We start from the raw sequence: 22,619 nt of genomic DNA, 5'->3' as shown, positions 1-22,619 counted from the left end.
TTGATCCCCAATGAGTGGGATTAGTGACACTCATACTGATAATTGAGCTTCAATGTGTTGTACATCGTATAAAAAATTTACAGGGAAATGTCACGAATGGACAAGCTGGTGGATTAGACACGCATTTTGAAACCATACATCAAGGAAAAGTGCCAGAGGGAACGACACCCTGCCCTTATCAACCTTCCGGTGTTTTGGGATGCACATGTTGCTTTCCTAAATCTCCCTCGCCTTCTCCGTTGAATAGGCAGATTTAGGAGCATAAACATGGGTAGAAGAGGCTGGGTGGATCAAATGAAAGCTGAGTCACCAGAAACAGCCAACACAATTCCCTCTTGGAGAGATTTGTAGAAACCTGTCTCTCAAAACTTCCTGTTTTCCCAAATTACACCTTCAAGTTCAGCATCATAAACTCTGACGTATCAACCATGTATATCCTAAAGGGAATGTATAGTCTTTTCATTTTTTTAGATAAACAAAGTCAACCTGATACAAATAATCAGATCATTATTTCTTTTTGTTTTAGAATACCTTGTTTATTTGTAGAATCTTTGATAAGAAGGGTAGGAAGAAGAGGTGGCCATGTTGGGCATTTCAGCAGGAAATTCAGAGGGGTAAATAGGGCAGGAACTTGCCTGATCAGTTCACAGCTCCTGGGGGGAATAAAGTTGCACTTTGACTTGTTTGCCTTGGGTACTAAATGATCTTTTCTTAGTACTGATGGGGGCAGCCATATTTAATCATTACTCAGGCGCTGCTTCCTACTTTGTAACAATACGCAATAGTTTTGTTTTTCTGCTCTTTATCATAATGCAAGTCTACAAATGGGCCAACTAAATGAAAATAATCCGTAGAAAAGTAACAGCAGAAAAAAAAAAACATGGTCCATCGAGTCACTGCATGGCTAATGTCTTATCTCAACAGTTGTTAAAGTCTATGTAAACCCTAACAATTACTTTCCCTTAGTTTGGCCTATTAAATGTTTTGTTAATTTTTTGGGTACCAAAAATACCTGTTGATTTTCCTAGGATCTCCCAACTTCCTGAGGTCAGGCAGTTGGCAGGTCAGTGACCTCCATACCAGGGGGCTTCTGTCTACTCTGACTCTCACCTCCAGAGTTGTACTCTGGACAAAAATAAGTAAAGTAACATAAGGGATTAAATCTCTCATAAATAAGCCTTCACAATTATAATAAAATAAGAATGAATATTTTGATTCTCGCATAACTATTCTTTACTTCCCAAATGTGCTGAATCTTAACAGATCCAATTCTGTTTTAGAGCATACTGGGTGCTCCTAAACCCAAGCCAACTAATATACTTATAGTGAATTTCACTAGAAGTCATAGTTCAGCATCCAACAATTCACATTTGGTCATTGGGGCCAACTACCATCTTGATAGTATATAACTTAAGCTGCCTATGTCTCTGGACTTGTTAATCATTTATGGCATGCAGTCTTCATTTTAGGAAAGCTCTGTAATCTTTAATCCTGAAGCAGTTTTACTGATGATGATCAAAACAGTGAAATTATGCCAATTACAAATCATACAAGAACAATCGCTGAGCTCATCCCCGTCCCATCATATCAAGAACGTGATACAGCTGCATAAACTTGTATAGCAGAAGCCTCTCCCTCTCTTCGGGCTATAGAATGAAGTAATCATATTGCAGCCTACAGTCCGTTTGCAGTTTCGCACCCCACTTTTCCTGTTTACATGCGAAACTCCTCATTTTATAAATGCCACTATGCCTTCATACTTTCTGTCTCTCAGTCTCTGTCGGTCACTAGTGAGTACTACGGAGGCCTCATCTTCATTTAATTATTGGTTGGATTATGCTGGGCTTAGTCCCTTGCAAGCTATTGGCTGGGTTCTCTTTGGGCTCCCCTTTCAGTAGGTAATGGGGTTCTTCTGCGGCTTAGTCCCCTGTCATTTTTTGATTGGGTTCTCTTGCGGTTCAGCCCCCTGCCAGGCTTGTTAGGTTTACCTGGAGCTCAGTTCCCTGTCAGTTAATTGTTGTGTTTTCCTGGAGCTATTTTCCTGGAGTCATTGGTTGGGTTCTCCTGGGGTTTGCTGCTTGTCACTTTTTAGTTTTCCTGTCCCTTGGTCCTCTGTGAGGCTATATTTGGGTTGTACTGGGGCTCCATCCCCTTCTTTATTGATTGGGCTATTTTGGAGCTCAGTCAAATGTCAGTTATTAATTGGCTTCTCCTGGGGCTCTGTGTCCTGTCATAATTGGTTGGGTTCTCCTTGGTCTCGGTCATACGTCAGGTGGTTCTGCTGGGGCTCTGTCCCCTGTCATTTATTGATTGGCCTCTCCTGTAGCTCGGCCAATTATTAGTCACGCTCTACTGGGGCTCTACCCCCTCTCATTTATTGGTTTGGTTCTCCAGTAGCTGGTTCACATCATTTAATAGTTGGGTTCTGCTGGGGCTCTGTCCCCTCTAATTTTGTACTTGGGTTTTCCTTGGGCTTGGCCTTCTGTTGTTTGTTATTGGAGTCTTCTGGGGCTAGTTTCCATAAGGGGACTTCATGAGTACTCAACCTTGAAATGTCCTTGAGGTGTTATAGTGCAGCCAATGACAAGGGTTGATGGCGGTTATGTTTTTAATTCAATGTTCAGTTCATCCAAGGATCTGTTTGCCAAAGGTTGTCATGACATTTTTAGCAATATTTTTTCAGTTATGTTTATTTGTTTGAAATTATTTAAATTGCTTGCTTGCCTAGTCACATGGTGGTTGTGGTGATTTCAGGCAGAAGTATACAGGGGAAGTAGAAAAAGAACAAAAAAAAATGTGAATCCTTAATTTCCATATTTTGAATAATCTACATTCTAGAGCTCCTCATCTAGGTAAAGCATTGGGCTTTTTTTTTTTCTTTTTTTTTTTTTTTGCTGATTATGACACAGGTATATAAATATTCAGCAAAGTACAGGGTTGAGAAAGATACACCCAATATCATGTTTCACAGCTGCAACCTGGAGTAATTGAGTCATTGTTAACCCATTCAGGGTTATTGCCTTGTTAAGCTTTGGTACACATGATGAGATTATCGGATGAATGATCATCAGTTTTTTTTTTTTTTTTTGCATGCTAGTCTCCATATTGAAAATTAAGAGGTTAATAAAGTTACAAATATTATCTTAGGACAGAATAAAAATTCGGAAGTGTTGTAATGTGTTGTATTGTATTTTTGGACGAAAACTTGACTGATTAAACAAAAGTCACATGATCTGGTATCATACGAGAAAAATGTTCATGTTTGGCCCTTCGGATAATTTGTGGACAAACTGTTGTGATCGGCTCTCAAAAGCTGTGTACTAATCAGATTATCGATTCGAAAGCGGTATTTTTTATATGATTTTCTTATCGCATGTACTAGGCTTTAGTCAGTTAATAAAGATAATTTTTTAAGCTTTGTGCCAAATTCTATGTCATGGGCCACATACAAATTCTGAGCAAATTTCCCCTGCCCTGGAAGTAGTTTACTGCACCCAAGCTGTGGAATAGTTCTGTCAGTGCCTGTTCACAAAGTCATAAATGTACAGAGTGAAGTTTTTTTTTTGTTTTTTTTATACCCATGTTGGCTTCTTTTTATGAGCCATTTGTAAAACACTGATTCCAAAGAATGAGCGGAAGTCCATCTCCTGTTTCTGTGGCCTGCAGACAAATACTAGCCATAAAGCCCCGTACACACGTAGCAATCGTCAGCCAAACGATCGGCCGTCTTTTGTCCAGGGCTGTCGTGTCTGTTGAAAACTGCAAAAGACTGCACACGAATTTTGTCGGCCAACAACAGCCGACTGCAGAAGTGATGTCATGTGATGGTTAACTTTCCTTGTCTTTTTTCTTTTCTGAGCATGCCCAGTCTTGCAAATCTGCTGTCTGTCGGCCGAAATCTGTACTGACTGGCGAACAGTCGGCCGTTCTGGTGTTGGCCAACAAAAATTTTAATGCCTGCACGACAGATTCTGTTCGGCCGAAAATGCGCTGTCGGCTGTCGGAAGCATCATACTAACAAGCCTACAATCGGCCGATCGGCCGACAATCGGTACGTGTGTACGGGGCTTTACACATATTGAAGTCCCATCAAGCGGCATCACTCCATTGGTGTTGTTCACAAAGCTGCAAGGAGCTGGTTTGTAGACTATCAACTGGTTTCTGGAAGATACAATTCTTTTATCAATACAATCGTTATGTCAGACCATCCTATGACTACATCTATGGCCAGCATTTTACAGCTTTGCTGTCAATATGGCTGTTAGAAAACATCTTACAAAGATGTACTGTCCATCTTTATCTATTTTTTAAAGTCCAAAGAATTAACCACAGAATATTTGCCACATTTAAAGAAAGCAATCGCTGTCTGCATTTGTACAAGTTTAAAAATGAACGAATTTAGCATTCATCACGTAGGGTGGAAGTTGGGAGTATCACTCAAATGTAGGGATTAAAAAAAAGAAGCAGTTCCTTAATTGTAAAAGGCGAGCTCAGTTTATGTTTTTTTCATGAGGATAAATAAATTAAAGCTGTGACAACTTCAATCAACATTTATTTTTCACTTTTAGCAAAATAGAGTGACATGCAAATTTTTGTTCAGTTCATTCTGCTAATTGATTACCGAAGATGACAGAGTATTTTTATATTTTATTGATGAGTTTCTAAGTGTTACAGACATGAAAACTAGTGGTTTTCCCAGTTTTAGAAATCTAGTCTTGAGACTTGGTTTAAAGGCTGGGTTAGCTTTTGTTCTCTGTGTACCAATAAAAAAAAAAGAGGCAGTATGGACCAGGTCGCCTCACAGGTCGCCTTAGTGTGAACGGGGACTTAGAGGAGAATTGTATCCTCAATTGAATTGTCAGTAAATCATGTCCCAGATCTTGCATACAATTCTCATCATTTTGTGTGTATCTCCCTGTATTTTGGTGGAATCCAGACATTTTTGTTTAATTGTGTTCTACTTAGTGTAGTTTTGATCTTAACCCATCTTTTGTCTGAATTTTTTTTTTGTCCACTCTATCATACGTGAAATTATGACTATTAATAATATCTTTTACTGTCTAGTGCTGCTAACCCCCTAATTGTGATTTAACTCTACTGAGAGCCGCATTTTGTACTGTAGACTTTTTCCCCTGCCAGATGATATTCAACATCATTGTTTTTATTGTTTTAAAATATGTCAATGGGATAGCAATTGCTAGCATTTGAAATCTATACAATATTTTGGGCAGTATTATCATATTGATTATGTTTATTCTCCCCAACCATGAGAGTGGGTGACTCAATTTTTTGCTAATATCCGCTTTTATCTCTTTTAGCATAGGTATATAATTAGCCTGATACAGGTTTTCTAATGATGGAGTTACATTTTATATTTTATATATATTTTTAATTATATTTTAATTATGATTTTGCCCAAGTAAATGGGAAATTCCCTCTGTAATGCCTGCTCCTTTTTTTATTTAATTACTTGCTGACCGCCGCCCGACTATATACGGCGGCAGTCAGCCCCTCCCAGGCAAAGTGACGTACCGATACGTCACTAGCCTGTGAGCCAATAGGGGGCGAGCGCGTGCCGCCGGAGGCGCGCTCCTGCCCCCGCTCATTCACTAAGCAGCCCGCGCGTGTGACCGGCGGACCCGATGTCCGCCGGTCACTCGCGATCGTCGGATACAGCGGGAGAAAGGCAGGCGGCTAATGTAAACACAGTCGCCTGTCATTCTCCCCTATGTAACAGCATAGATCATACGATCCTGCTATGTAGGACCGTTGATCTCTGCTGTTACACACACAGCCACATCCAATCACAGTTAGAAGCACGCCCCTAGGGACACACTTAACCCCTCCCTCTCCAATAAAGTTAACCCCTTCCCTCCCAGTGTCATTTTTACAGTAACAGTGCATATGTACAGCACTGATTACTGTAGTAATGTCACTGGTACCCCCAAAAGTGTCAAAAATGTCAGTAAAGGGTCCGATCTGTCCGCCGCAATGTCGCAGTCCTGCAAAAAAAATTGCAGATCGCCGCCAGATCGCCGCCATTACTAGTTAAAAAAACAATAAAAATGACATAAATTTCCCGTAGTTAGTAGCTGCGATAACTTTTGCGCAAACCAATCAAAATACGCTTATTGCGATTTTTTTTACCAAAAATATGTAGCACAAAACAAATTGGCATAAAATGTTAAAAAATTTAGATTTTTAAATTTTTTTGGGGGGGAAAAATATTGTTATTTTTTCAAAATTGTCGCTCTTTTTTTGTATATAGCGCAAAAAGTAAAAATCGCACAGGTGATCAAATACCACCAAAAGAAAGCTCTATTTGTGGAGAAAATTTGGGTACAGCATCGCACGACCGCGCAATTGTCCGTTAAAGTAACACAGTGCGGAATCGCAAAATATGGCCTAGTCAGGAATGGGGTAAAATCTTCCGGTCTTAAAGCGGGTTAAAAATACACTCATTGAGAATTTTTTTGTCAAAGACATGTAGCTAAATACATTTTGGCCTAAATATATGACAAAAATTGAATATATTGGATATTTTTTAACTGTCAAAATAGAAAAATATTGTTATTTTTTCAAAATTGTCGCATTTTTTTATTAATATCGCAAAAAAATGAAAAGCGCAGAGGTGATCAAATACCACCAAAAGAAAGCTCTGTTTGTGGGAAAAAAAGGACGTAAATTTAGTTTGGGTACGGCGTTGCATGACCGCGCAATTGTCAGTTAAATTCGCACAGTGCCGAATCGCAAAAAGTCGCCTGGACGTAGGACAGCAAAATCCTCCGGTGGTAAAGTGGTTAATAGTCTTGCTAAAAATTTTCCTGGTTTATTTCCCCATTTATATCTTTCCCTCTGTTGAAGCTATGTCTAGTCTCTTCCTCTAGCAACTCCCCAGTTTATCTCTTTTTGATACTAGGACTTTTTGTATGTCCTCCAAGCTCTTTTAATGTTTCTGTTCTAGCTGTATCTCTGTTATTAACCTCCCTGGTGGTATGATTATGTCAGGAATTCTGTACCAAAAGCGGTACAATTTTTTGCATGGAAATTTGGCGTTATGTATTAAAGGCCTACAATTCTTAGTAATTACTGACTTAAAACTTAACAAAACAAGACTCTAGTAGACATCCCAGATGTGATAAATTTGAAACACAAACACATGAATTATAATCTAATCAATAATATAATTTTATTCAATAATGCAATGAAAAATAATGAAATTTGTCAAAGAAATTCAATACACATCCTGAGTGTGAAACAGTTTGAAGCATGGAACTAGACAAAGTCCGACGTTGCAATCTGGACAATAGTACCTTGTTTCCTTTCGGACTTTTCTTCCATTGCCATCCTTCTTAGAACAGCAGACGACGCACATCCTGGTAGGCGCTAACTTTTTTGGTGTGGGCGGTACAAAGTCCACAAAATGACGGCCTGTCAGGCGTTCTGGATTGCCAACGTCAATAGCACGTCGTCCGGGTCTGTTAGCAGATACTGATGATGGTGTCGGGTGGTTGACGAAAATCTGCTTAGCCACCTGCCAGATAAAGTCCGAATGAACAAGGGGTATGGTAGTGTTGGCTTTGTAAAGGATATAGGCGTTCCAAAGGCACTGTTCAATCTTTTTTTAGTATTTTTTTTTGTTGCTTCCGCATCGCCGGGTAAAAGGTCATTGCCTGATCGGCTCGGTCGTCACCTCCCATCGTGTGATTGTAGTCGATCACGACTTGCGGCTTCAGCACATCTGTTCTGTGTTTTGTGCGGACCATGGCAGTGGAGGTGCTGTGCACCAGTGGTTCTCAATTCCGGTCCTCGGGACCCACTAACAGGCCAGATTTTAAGTATTACCTTGGGGGATGCAGACTAGAATACTGCAATCACTGAGCAGCAAATGAGATCACCTGTGATGTAATTTAGTTATCTTGCAAACCTGGCCTGTTGGTGGGTCCCGAGGACCGGAATTGAGAACCACTGCTGTGCACGGTGCTCATGAGACACACATCCTTTTTGTCTCGCCACCGCATTGCCATCATTTTACCCTTTTGAAAGGCAACCATCTCTCCTTTTTTTAGCTTTTTCCTGCTAAACATTGATGGCATGTCACGCCGGTTTGGCCTAACAGTACCATACCCATCTGTTTTGTTTAAGAGCAAAACTTCATAAAGTTCCGGAGAGGTGTAAAAGTTATCCGTTGTCACGCAATATCCCTGGTTCAGCAGTGGGTCCAGCAGTGAAAGGAGAGAGGATGTGGCCATCCCATAGCCGCTGTACCTGGGATTGAACTTGGTACCTTTCCCGGTGTAAATTATAGCATTCCATATATATCCTGTGGACGACTCACAGAGCATATAAAATTTGATCCCGAACCACGCTCTTTTGGATGCAATAAATTGGATCCAGCTCAGGCGTCCCTTGTAGGCCATCAGACTTTCGTCCACACTGACATCCCTGTCTGGCACATAGGTCCACTGGAAGTTGGTGACAATCATTTGGCACACCTCCCAGATTTTTTTGAGTTTGGGCGCAGGATGCGTGGCCTCATCAAACTCTTCGTTGTTGGCGAAATGCTAATTTTTCATGATCAGTGAAAAACGATATTCGGACATCACTGTGCCAAAAAATGGAGTGGCCAGCATCTTATTGGTGGTCCAATACCATTTCTGGAGCGGTTTCCCCACCACCCCCTGAAGGATGATGAGTCCCAGAAACTTCCAAATGTCCTCTTTACTGACTGGTTCCCATTTTCTGGATCGGGAAAATCTGGCACGCAGCGTAGCAGATTGCTGCTCATGGTAGCGGTTTGTTTCAGTGACTATTGTCGGTATCAGATGACAAATCTCCCCACGACTCACTGTCACTCTGTTCCGCGAGCAGCTCTGTGTCGCTGCCGCTGTCGCAGTCGCTCATCTCATCCAAAAGCGCATATGTAGGACAGCGCTTTTTTGATGCCATTTTCAAATGATTTTATTTGTCACAAATGACAATGGCAAGGGGCACTGAAAGGGCACTGTGTCTTTTACCAAAGTGATACAGTGTAATCCTCTCAGATTACACTGTATCACCTCCTTTTTATATGTTAGTGTTTGGTGCAACATTTGAATTTCCCTCCCTAGTTCCTCTCCCATGCAGCATTGCTGCTGCAGGGAACGGAACCAGGAAGTCCTCAGACCGACATACCAGCGGCGGGGATCTCGGCTGGTGGTCACAGCAATGAGAGATCATCGCTGGATCGCCAGGATAAGGTAAGACACACCGCTGCTCGCTCTGCACATTCACCCCGAGCGCGACTCAGGGATACCGATAACAGCAGGAAAAATCCACCCCGAGTCACGCTCGGGGATACCGCTAGGCAGGTTAAACTATTTATATGTGTAGTTCCTTCCTTTTTTTTCCTGGAGCCTATTGAGATAAGTATTCCTTCCTCTAATGTATGTTTTATGGGCCACCCATGTCGTAGCTACAGAGATATCTGGAGTTTCATTCTTTCCATTATAATTGGGGCATGGTCAGATATGGTCATTATCCCTATTGATGTACTAACAACTGATTCTATCAGCCTGTGTTCTATCATTATTTAATCTAGTCTTGAGTACATAGAGAATGGAAGGAAAAATCCCTCTCCCCAGGATGTTGGATTCTCCATGCATCTACCAATTGACAATGAAAAAGCTTGTTACATAGTTACATAGTTACATAGTAGGTGAGGTTGAATAAAGACAATAGTCCATCTAGTTCAACCTGTGTAGGTGTGTGTGGCTGTAATCATCTCACATACCCCTGAATGTTCTGATCCTTGAGATGTAAGTCTAAGAGTCTTTTGAAAGCCACCATACTACCCGCAGAAACCACCTCTTGTGGTAGAGAATTCAACAATCTTGTAGCCCTAACAGTAAAGAACCCCCCACGTTGCCTGAGGTTAAAACGCTTCTCCTCTAATCGCATTGTATGCCCTCGAGTCCTCATGCAATCCCTTCGAATGAACAGCTTTTTTTCTAAGCTGGGATCCCCATTAAGATATTTATAAATTGCTATCATGTCCCCCCTCAGACGTCTCTTCTCCAGGGAGAACAAATAGAGCGATTGTAGACGCTCTTCATGGTCAAGGTCCTCCAATCCCCTAATTAGTTTTGTTGCCCTTCTCTGGACTCTCTCCAGCTCCAACACATCCCTCCTGAGGACTGGCGACCAGAACTGGACGGAATACTCCAGATGCGGTCGGACCAGAGTTTTATAAAGTGTAAGGATTATAGTCTTATCTCTGGAATGCATCCCTTTCTTTATGCATGCTAATGTTCTGCTGGCTTTGGCAGCTGCCGCTTGACATTGCATGCTGTTGCCTAATCTATCATCAACCAAGACTCCCAGATCCTTCTCCATTTTTGATTCCCCCAAGGGTTCCCCTCTTAACGTGTATTGTGTTTTTATGTTTTTAGTCCCCAAGTGCAAAACCTTACACTTCTCCACGTTAAACCTCATTTGCCATGTCGTTGCCCACTCTGTAATTTTGTCCAGGTCATTCTGTAGGATATCTGCTTCATGTTGTGAAGTTATTGCCCTGGCCAATGTTTGTGTAATCTGCAAAAACTGATATCGAGCTACTGATCCCGACCTCAATGTTGTTTATGAATAAATTGAACAAGGTTGGTCCCAAGACTGAGCCTTGGGGGACCCCGCTTACCACCTCAGACCAGTCTGAGTATGCGCTGTTTATTACTACCCTTTGGACATGCCTTTTAAGCCAGTTCCATATCCAAGAGCAAACCCTGCTATCGATACCTGCAGACCTTATTTTATAAATTAAGCGCTTGTGGGGAACTGTATCAAACGCCTTAGCGAAATCCAAGTACACCACATCCACTGGTCTCCCCCTATCAAGCTCACAGCTCACCTCCTCGTAGATTGTTAAGAGATTGGTTTGACAAGAACGCCCATTTGTAAACCCGTGCTGATTACTGCTGATGATGTTGTTGTCTTTAGCAAACTCTACGATATAGTCCCTTATCATCCCCTCCAGAAGTTTACATACTACTGATGTCAAACTGACAGGCCTATAATTTCCCGGGATATGCCTCTGGCCCTTTTTGAATAATGGAATCACGTTAGCTTTCTTCCAATCCCCTGGTACATCTCCTGTCCTAATACTGTCAGCAAAGATCAGGAACAGTGGTCTGGATATAACTTTACTGAGTTCCTTGAGTACTCTCGGATGTACGCCATCCGGGCCTGGTGATTTGTTTGTGTTCAGTTTATCCAGCCTTTCCCTGATTTCACCCTCTGTTAGCCATAGTGGCAAGTCCTGTGTATTACTACTAGCCATACAGTCATGGTCCGTGTACCCCTCCGTTTCCTGTGTAAAGACTGACGAGAAAAAAGCATTCAGCACAGTTGCTTTTTCAGTGTCCTCTGTAACCATCCTCCCATCATTGTTAATTATGTGTGCAATATGCTCTGCCTTAGTTTTTTTTCTGTTGATATATTTAAAGAATTTCTTTGGGTTTTTTTTACTATCCTCTGCTATTTGTCTCTCAAAGATGATTTTAGCCATCTTGATTTCTTGTTTACTTTTCTTATTTGCCTCCTTGTATTGCTCGAAAGCCGATACTGTGCCCTCTGATTTATACTTCTTGAAGGCCAATTTTTTTCCCCTAATAAGTTTTTTGACGCTACGGTTTAGCCAGCCAGGTTTGGCTTTGTCTCTTCTAAATTTATTTCCCATAGGAATGCACTGCAAGATGCCTTTGCTTAATATGTTCCTAAAGCATTCCCATTTTTCCTCTGTGGTCAGGGATCCCAGGGTTTGGTCCCAGTTTACCCTTTCCATCAATGAGTACAATTTTGGAAAGTTTGCCCTTCTGAAGTTTAGGGTTCTTATATTCCCCACTTGCCTTGTTATATTGTTATTTACACTAAATGTGATCATCCTGTGATCGCTAGAGCCCAGGTTGTCCTGGACTCCTACCTCCGAGATTAGGTCTGGGTCATTAGTGAGCAATAGATCCAGGACTGCGTTTTCTCTGGTAGGGGAATCCACCAACTGTGACATGTAATTATCCTGTAAGGTTTCCGTGAATAGACGGGCCTTCTGTGAGTGTGCAGTCCCCTCTTCCCAGTCAATGTCGGGATAATTGAAGTCCCCCAATATGATGACTGATCCCAACTTTGCCACTTTACCCATTAGTGCTAAAAATTCCACCTCTACCTCCTCCCCTTGGTTAGGTGGCCTATAGCAAACCCCCACAATTACTTTCCCCTTTTCTCCTTCCTTATGGAGTTCAACCCACACAGATTCTAAATCCATGCTCATCCCATCCGTAATGTCACTCCTTTCTATCACCTTTATATTGTTCTTGACATAGAGACATACCCCTCCCCCTCTTTTTCCTACCCTGTCCTTCCGGTACACCGAATACCCTTGGATATTGGCCAGCCAGTCATGTGAGGGGTCGAACCAAGTTTCTGTTATTCCCACAAGGTCTATGTCCTCCTCATGTACTAACATTTCCAACTCATCCGTTTTATTAGCTAGGCTCCTGGCATTAGCATATACCCCTCTTAGTTTTACGGAAGTTAAGCGCAATTGGCGGTTATGTTTATTCCTGTTTGGTCTGAGATTTTCCCGCACAGACCTGCCAATTGACATTGTGGACCTACTGTCGCTGCTGACACTACAGCTGCCTTCTGTCCTCTGCTCCCTCCTGACTGACTCTACTTCTGAGCCCTCCCCCCCGTCTCCTAGTTTAAAAGCCCCTCCATCCTGAGTTGATGTCTTCCCATCACACGTGCATTTGACGTACTCGCGGGGAAATGGCTGTCAGTTAGAATGTGTTCAATTTGGATTTTTAATGGCTCTCCTAATTGTCCCCTCTGGATCCTCCTGGCCTCTGCTCAGCCTTTCTTTATCCCTGTGGTTCTCACCGCAGCCTTCAGGGTTCGTGATCCAAGGCTGCCCACACCTCCTTCCCTCCTGGGGGGGCAATGTCCCAGGCTGAGCTCTTATACTGCTGTGACATGACACTGCTGCTCCTGTTCAGGTTGCTGGTTCCCAGCACTCACGGCAGCAGGGCGGGTGGCAGGTGGTTCAGGTGGCAATGTTTCTCCTCCCTGCACAGCGCCCGGAGCTCTCGTCTGTGTTACTCTGCCACACCTGATCTGGCAACGAGGCTCCCTGCAAGCGCCGGCTAACAGGGCAGTGGATCTGGCCGGGGGGAGATCGCTCCCCCCAAATCCAAAGGCTCCAGCTGACTGCTAGCCATGGCCACGGTGAGGGTGAGCGGGGGTAGGCGAGGAGGCAGGCTGGCTATAGTTCGGAGCTCTGTCTCCTCATAGCTGGATGGCGCTGCTCGGGCCCAATGGCTCTTGATTTCAACTGGTCTTTGGCCTTGGCCTGGGAAGACAGAAAACCTGCAGTGCATTTGCCCCCTGGAAGCCTAAAAATCACTAAATATTTAGGATCCAACTGTGAGTTATGGGAACAAGGTCAGGGCACCTAAGATTTTTTTTTCACCATGCTTCTTAGGAGATGCCATCTGGACAGCTTAGGAACAACTTTTATAGCAAGCCCTGCTATGTCTTGTACTTGGAACTTTTTTTATTTTTGCACTTATTAGCTAATTGTTGATATCACTTTTTTACTCTACAGAGATGAAGGCTGCAGGTTCCTTGGGGCTTTATCTGAATTCTAGGACAGGATCTGGGGCTTTTGGGTCTTTTTTCTCTCCCCATGAGGATTGCTCTTCAGGAGAGCCCTTCGGGCTGGTCCCTAAAAATTGGAGTTCATCTGGTTACAGACTAGGTGAACTAGAGTTTCTTACCCATGTCAGGAGCCTTTTGCCCCAGAAGGTTCAGGGATTTCGGAAGATGACCACAGCACGTGAGAGCACTTTTTTGTGGTGTTTAAATCCACTTCACTTTTTTGCTGAAAGGGGCTTTTGCTTACAATGCAAGGAATGTGGAGCTTTAAAAAAATATTTTTAGATGTCATGATGTTTGGATGATCCTAACTCTCATAAAATAAATATAAAATGTTTATTAGTAATTCATAGGGCCCGCAGCGATCTGCAGTCAGTGGAATTGCCATCATTGACAATTGTCCATCATGCTCTTGAGAAGTTTTGGAAATTATTTGTGGGTGCTATAATTTTAATTGTACTTTATTTCCATGATGAGCTCCTATTAGATAACATTTATTGAGGAGAGAAACAGAGGGTTACAACATCCACACCCCACAGGTAATCCTCGGCCTTTGTGTCGGCTTCATGCGATCAAAAGGCGCTTTTTACTAATTGATGACAAGCCTAGTTACAGGGTGTCTTTATGTGAAAGTGTCACTCACTGTCCAATATGTAATAATTACATTTTATTTCTCTTTCATAAACGCATTGAGTAACCATGAAGATCCTATTTACACACTTATTCCACTTATATAGCAGTGACCTGCAGCAACCAATCAGAACTCAATATTTTATTGATTTCACATTGGTAAACAAAAATTGTATGTCTAGGCACAAGTCTTTTTTTGCTGAGGATTGAGTAGGGAAGTGTCCATACCCCTATTAGCTTATTTTTCTGCTGTTTGGGTTACATTGGGTAGATTTCCCTTTACTTCCTGTCCCAGAGACACAACAGGAAATGAGTAGAAATCTTTCCAAAGTTAGAGGAATTTCCTTCTTAGTCACCAGAACAGTTGTTCCATTGCTAGCTTAACTTACAATTTTTTTCTATTTTTTTTTTTTCTTGTATAGAGTCTAGGTTTGATGTATGCCAGCTAAATGAAGGTGTATCTAGAGACCAAATGATTTTTTTTCTAATGTCGCATCTTACATTAGCAATCTTGCATGTGCTTTTAATTTAAGAAAAACTAAGCACGGGATGTGTATTGATATTATTGACCGTAATTGCATACTTACCATGGGATACTGTCATCCCCATCCACAGGCCACACTTGACAAGCCCACCTTCCAGGAGGTCCTGCCTAGATCACACCCATAGTCCAGGTAGTCTTTTCCTAAATATGCAGGAACTGCCCACTTTATACCTTTTTTTTGTTAGTTAATCAAATAAGGTTTAGGACACAGCCCTTGACAGAGGACTGAGATGCAGGACTGTCTTGGACAGTTGGCAACCTGTAAAAAGATCACTGAAAGTAAATAAAGTTATAGTGCATGCTTCAAGGTGTTACAGTGCATGCGCTTAGATGCACACTTTGGCCTTCACAAGCACACCTATGTACAATAATTCCATAAGCCAGCCATTCCCAAACAGGGTTTAGTGTAATCTTCAGGTTTCTCTAGAGGTTGCTACCAGTTCTTTGAGCTGTGGCTGATTGACCTCCTATTTGATGGGACCTGCATAGTTCCAAGGGTAAATGCCACTCGGTAGAACCAGCTGCATCACCCCAATGATCTTTTTTAGCTGTCGGTAAGGAAGGGAATTCTACCTGCTGACCACCAAGGAAAGGGACGTCCTTCTCATTGACCCCAATAAGTTCGTTTTAATAGAGGTTCAAACCTAAGACCTTAACTTTATTTCAAAGGTTCCTCTGTGGTTAGAAATGCACCTATACATTTGCAAATGCATGTTGTAATGATAAATACCTGGTCATGTGCTATTTTATTTGCCCCATAGCGTAGAACACAGTTTTTTTTTTTGTTTTGTTTTTTTAAATGTCTCAGTTGTTTGATTAATGCACCTTTTAATCTCTACTGTGTATTCCTGGTGCTTTTGTAGCCAAGTGCTGGACTACAGAAACATGGAGAAGAAGGCATTGTCCTCTTTATGGTCTGTTTTACTTTCATTTTCTACTGCTATGCTGGATGTTGAGTTACACTATCTCCTCCAGTCAGCAGGGGAGAGCTATAGCCAGGAAAGCCCATGGACTTCTATGCAGAATGCTGAGAATGCTGAGGATCATGGGAATTGTCCGAGACATCAACCATAGAATGAGAATCATGGACCCTTACACTACAGTTCCAACAAAACACTAAGGAGGAGGTTGAGTGGTGGAATAGCTTTGAACAGACTGCATTGGAAACTTCTTCTTCTTGGCAGCGTGGGAGTCCATAAAAGAACATCAGCCAGTGTGCACATATCCCTGGACCAGACCAGCAGGGAATGAAGCTTGAGCCCTAATAACAGTGACATGGGGCAGGTCTGCATGGACCGTGGCAATCCCATCAATCTCGTCCTTGCTGCAGGGAGACTGGAGCTCTCTTTCAAACTCCCCTCCTTCACTCCTGATCACCAGAGACATCTGCACAGAGACAAGGGGCCCCATTATCTACAGTGGGAGTCTACAGTCACACTGCAGGGACAGTGAGAGGGCTGGCTGCTCACTATTTGCACTTTTTTAGCCAAGACTGACATACTAGAAGCAGGGTATGTAGCTGCTTCCTAATCATGCAGATGGCTATAACGTGGTCATCCAATTCTGGGAGGGCATCCATAGACGTCCTCCCTCACATAACCACGCCCCCATGTGCCTCCTTCGATCACAGCTGACTACAGATCGCGGTAAAGGGCCAATCACAGCTGATCACATGTAAACAGACTTGCCATTTATCAGCAGTCCTTTCTTCACACGCTGTGTCTGTGAAGAAAGGATTGCCGTTAACTGTCAAGTCTGTCAGCACATTGTTTACACTGATAATCAGGGCACTTATCATCAGTGCCCTGATTATTAGTTCAGTGTCATTCAGTGCAGCCTATCAGTGCTCATCAGTACTGTCTATTAGTGCCGCCTCATCAGTGCAGTCTATCAGTGCCCACCAGTGCAGCCTCATTAGCGCATATCAGTAAAGGCAAAAAATGACTTATTTGCAAAATTTTATAACAGAAACTAAGAAAAATGTTTTTTTTTTTAAATATTTTCAGTTTTGATTTTCAAGCTTCATTTGTTTAGCAAAAAATAAAAAACCCAATGGTGATTAAATACCACCAAAAGAAAGCTCTATATTTCTTAAAAAGTTTAATATTGATACAATGTTGCATGACCGTGCAATTGTCATTCAATGTGCGACAGCACTGAAAGCTGAAAATTGACCTAGGCAAAAGGGGTGTGAAAGTTCATAGTATTGAAGTGGTTAGTACTTTTTGCCTACACTGCATGCTGATTCAATAAGACTGTTGTTAAGTGCACCAATGCTGCTTATGGGCCCCAACTATAGCCAGCAGAAGAACACAGTAAATGACTTCCCCTATGGAGCCATTTTACACCCCCCTATCTATTTCTAATTTGTAGGGTGTACCTCCCTCCAGTTAGCCTAGGCCTACCATAGTCATCCTTAATGCACTTTGGCAGTATAGTATCCTCTCCTGAACACAGTTAGTTCAATCACTATACTGTCCATTGCTGTACTCACAGTTATCTTGCCACTGTTTGTTCTAATTCTGGTGCATAGTGTTCTCCTTTTCTCACTGTTGACTGTTGATCATACTGTATGTTGAGTTGCACTACTACTATTGCTAATCCCCTTTCATGCCTTTATCGTTACCGATCATACTGTGTGACAATATATTGGGACTTGCTTTTACTAATTTGTTTGTTGTCAGTTTCTTAAATACAGCATCATTTTTGTGTATTCTATATTGCCTTCAGTGATTTCTGTGATATTGAAAAGCTATCTTCATTTACTCTAGTGTGTCAGAGGGGCTGGAGTCCTTCAGGAGGTCTAGGAAAAGAACCAGGAATCCATCATATTCAGCAGCTCCTGCGGGGGTAGCGCTACATCTGAAAATGATATTGAGAGTTTAAAAGTTGCTTGCAGTGTTTTTGAATCTTCGACTCTCATTAAAAGAATGCCTGGTGATCCTACCATGAATGTCCTTGTTCAGGCACTTCCTGTTATAGGGTACCAACTGTCTCTGAATTCTGTTCCTTCATTGTCATGCTGCCACCCTGATAGTAAATACAAGAACCTGTGAACACACACATTGCACAGACATGGTTCTCCATTGTCACGATAAGGAAGCCATGCCAGAGCACTGATGTGCAGCCATGGACAGAGTGAATGAATGCAGACAGAACGTGGCTTATAAAGGCTAGAGGAGATCAGCAGCTCTGAGATGCAAAAAGAAGGATGGCAAAACGTGAAAACAGTATCTTTCAAAAAAATAAAAAGCTTTTTGATACACAGTGCTTTAGCAAACTGAGGCCTTGTTCACATTGGCATACCTTATTTTACACCCATTAGGGCTGTATTTTGCCCGGACGGGATTCACAGGTGTTCTGTGCATTCATGTCAATTGGGATGCACAGCAGCACGGAAACAACCGCTGTTCCCAATCGGTTGGTTTGAGCCCTGAAGAAGAGGGATGCAATCCTCCAAAACACATTGCCTCATTTTGTTTATCCTTGATTCCCAATAAACAATTAATATCCTTGCATCAAGTGTGGCATCACATCGGACACTCCTATTTTCTTATTTAAATATCCCTGCTGCTCTCAACTGAATATTCGTGCATGCAGGTGGAGGTCAATTCGTGCAAAAAAAAAGTGTGAGTTCAGGGGTGCACACCTGCACCCACATGGATGACAAATTGGGAGCAGCAGCTGTGCCCGTACAGCCGCTGTATCCCAATTGACATGGGAACCTTAGTTCAGACAGAAAATGGACAGCATTGTATGCATGCAGAGTGTACCTTTACCAGATCTGTTAGGGGATTGCATTTGCTGGCGCTCTCATGCAAACTCACAACACAAGCATGCCTATCATTTCCATAGTAATTTTTTGCCCAGCCTTTGTACTTTTCCACTTAGTGAATTAGGTTTCCTATCTACAGTTGGTGGAGGAGAAAATCAACTTTAAGGCTGAGTTCACACTGGCATTTAAAGCAGGTGTTTGAGAGGCATTAAAAACGCCCCTCAAACGCCTATGCACTGGATACAATAGACCGCACATTGTGCTGTTCACACTATCAAAACATGAAGTGTTAGCGTTGCTTCGCTTCAAAATTAAAGCCTCATGTCGAGTCACGAGGCGTTTGAAGCCTTTCAACGCCTCCCATTCAAGTCTATGGTAACGCTTAGCAAACGCTCTGGCAGGCGTTTGTGGTGCAGGTTTCGGCACAGTTGCGTTAAAATTAGTTTATTTCTGTCACTTTCCATTGTGGAGCAGTTTTAGCGCTCATCAAACGCACCGAAACCACGCACAGGGCATTTTTGGAGCGTTTTTAACACTTGTAAAATGCCCCATACTAAAGCTCATTGACGCCTGTCTGACGCCCATACTATAGGAGCGTTTGTTAAGCATTAGAGATTTAGTCAAGTGTGAACAATCCATAACAGTGTCAGTGTTTCAGTGAAGCTGCACAGCTTGTTTTCCCAATCCATCCAAAGCTCAGACTGATCCACATTCTATTCTCGCTAAGCAGCCCAAGTATTAAAATATCATTAGTGTTCCAGTCTAACTGGTTTTCATGCTCATTAGTTCATTCCTTTTATGTTAAAGCAACTTGTTTTTTGTTACAAAGTATTTTCAGTTGCCATTTTGTATAGCTTTAGGTAGAGGTACCCCAACCTGAATGTTACTGTATCTTTAACAATTGCCGCTTCATTTTTACAAGCACTTCAACGAAGTCTACAAATACTGGATTGATCCTCTGCACACTGCTACACCCTTTCCACCAAACTATTCAATGATAAACAGGGATATTTAGTTCACATATATTGCAATACATGCTTAAGCTGGTCAACTGCGTCAAAGTAATCTCTCCTATGGCCAGGCCTACACTGCCTTGCCACTGCAAATGCCATGGTGGACACCATGCCAACATGGGGCATAAAGACCCAAGGTGGGGGAGAGAGACTAGGTTCAGATCTGGTCAGAGAAAATATTTACCAGTGCTCAAATCCCAATAGCGTGTTCATGTATTTAAACCAGGGATCCTCAAACTACGGCCCTCCAGATGTTGCAGAACTACACATCCCATGAGGCATTGTAAAACTCTGACATTTACAGACATGACTAGGCATGATGGGAATTGTAGTTTCTGAATAACTGGAGGGCCATAGTTTGAAGACCCCTGATAAACTATCAGGTGCTAAAGGGGTCTGACCACATATTAACACTACAAATTCTGGATGGACCCTCTGCACACGGCTACACCCTTTCCAGCAAACTATGCAATGATAAACAGGGATTTTTAGTTCACATGCATTGCAATATTGTTAAGCACTGCGCAAACTGTTGGCGCTATATAAATCCTGTATTATAATAATAATATAATAATAATTGCAATACACGTTTAAGCTGACCAACTGTATCAAAGAAATCCCTCTTATGGCCAGTCCTACTTCAGCAAAGTCTGCCTGGCATTTCTCAAGGCAGGTTTCCTGATGGTGACAACAGTGAACCATGCCAGTACAATGTACAGTATATTGAACCAGCAATTTGTGAAGTCTATTGGGAGCCTGTGAGAGAGGATACCAACACAGGAGTGAAATTGTGAGACCAGGACAGAGTGTTGTCACTCTATAACAGGAAGTACCTGAACAAGGATCTTCTGAGCAAAACAATTGTCATTTTTGTATAGTGTCTCCCTCAAGCAAGCCATAAATTGTACCCGTGGTGGAAAAAAAAATAAAATTACTCGATTCGCCCCTCAACACAGTCAGTGTTACTGGAAGAATACCTCCCACAGCACTATTATGTTCTGCCGGCAGGGAGCCTTCCCTTCCAGAACACAATGATCTCTCCTGGCAGCTACAGTATAACAGCCAGCAGTGATCACTTGCAAAAAATCAGAAAGACTGGTTGTACTAAAGTTGATTGATGGATCAACTTCAGTAAACCAGCCTGCCCATAGATGGATCAAATCTCAGACGGTCCCTGCTGAACCAGCCAAGATTCTGCAATCAGTTTGCAAAGAAGAGCTTCGTATAGGTTTCTTTTGAGGTCAGTGGGAAATAAGATGCAAAGAAGGTCATAGACTCTGACACATAGTCTGGACACCTTTGGGCAAGACCACCAGATGTGTGCCATTGTGCCCACCTGTTAACATCCTCAAAAGCAGAGCATAGAATAAGTTGGAATGAAACGAGCCAGCCACCGTATAGTACCATCTGTATAATATTTATTTAGGCATTCTCCAATAAAATAAAATTTTTAGAGCTTTTAGAAAGGAACCAGCCTAGATTTGATCTATCTATGGCCAGCTTTACAATTTTACCCTAAATAACTACAAGTGACTGGTGGAGAAGTCCACCTGGTGGATACAGATTCACAAAGCAATCCAGAATTTACTATTTATGAAGTGACCAAGCAAAGTGAAAGTTTGACAAAGACTCAATGTAATGCATATCCCAAAAAAGTGGAGACCAAACACCCAGCGTGACTCACTAGGTCTGCTCTCTCTAGCATGTTTTGCTTGTATAGACCTTATCATTGATCAAGGTAGCCATTTTGAAGTTAAGTGCAACTACTTAAGGCTAGAAGCATCCTACTGTTTTTTAGAAGTGCAATTTTGCTACTAAGAACAGTAGTCATTTATTAATAGCAGCATCACACATATGGAACACATGGCACTCAATGGAGTTACACAAGTGACATTTGGAGCATTGTGTGATCATTAGCATTCATCTCCACTACAATCTACTTGTGTAACTCGCTCCATAAAGAGCCATAAGTTTTAACTGTGTAGCTATCAAATGGTACTCTTAGTGAATAATCACAAGCCATTATAGTAGTGCGACTGTGCTACTAAAAAACACCTGTGTGTCATCTGTGGCTTAGTGTCATAGTTATCAAAATCTGTTCTGGAGAAAGTCTTTGCAATTTAAATTTTACCAATTAAGGCACTGGGAGAAGAAAATGAGAGAAATGACTGGCTGCTAAAGGAGAAGTTTAAATCCGAACTTCACTCTTTCTATCAACATTGACTATTTTTATCCTTATGCTGCTAGCACTAGTAACTAGATAGGAAGGTACTGTATATTATCCACTTGACCTCTGGAAGGTTTACCCCTCTTCATGACCAGGCCATTTTTTGCGATACAGCACTACGTTACTTTAACTGACAATTGCGCGCTCATGCAATGCTGTACCCAAATAAAAAGTATGTCCTTTTTTACCCCACAAATAAAGCTTTATTTTGGTGGGATTTTGATCACGTCTGGGTTTTTTACTTTTTGCTCTATAAACAAAAAGACAGACAATTTAAAAAAAAAAAAAAAAACACATTATTTTTTACTGCTATAAAAAAAATCAAATCTCTTCATAAATTTAGACCAATATGTATCCTGCTACATATTTTTAGTAAAGAAAATCCCAATATGCATATATTGATTGGTTTGTGCAAAAGTTATAGCGTCTACAAACTATGGTGTATATACTGAAATTTGTATTTATTTTTATTGGTTGAACTAGATGGACTTGTGTCTTTTTTAACCAGACTAAGTATGTTACTATGTAATTTTTTTATTTATATTAGTAATGGCAGCGATCAGCAACTTATAGTGGGACTGTGATAGTGTGGCGGACAGTCTGATAGTAGCTGACACTTTTGACACTTTGTGGTAACCAGTGAAACTAAAACAGTGATCAGTGCTAAACATTTGCACTGTCACTGTACAAATGCCACTAGTTGGGAAAGGGTTAGACATCCAGGGCAAGCAAAGGGTTACTGTG

At 41.8% G+C, this 22,619-nt stretch overlaps 1 protein-coding gene across 2 annotated transcripts in view; it reads left to right on the top strand.

Moving 5' to 3' along the window:
• The window catches only part of GRAP (GRB2 related adaptor protein), a 112,266-nt gene that overhangs the window by 76,161 nt on the left and 13,486 nt on the right, over positions 1-22,619 (top strand). The gene's annotated exons all lie outside the window — the stretch shown is intronic.

This window comes from Pelophylax lessonae (genome assembly GCF_965119305.1).
Source record: "Pelophylax lessonae genome assembly, chromosome: 6".
NCBI classification, from domain to species: domain Eukaryota; kingdom Metazoa; phylum Chordata; class Amphibia; order Anura; family Ranidae; genus Pelophylax; species Pelophylax lessonae.
The sequence above is the reverse complement of the archived record's forward strand: the minus strand, read 5'-3'. Positions and strand labels throughout refer to the sequence as shown.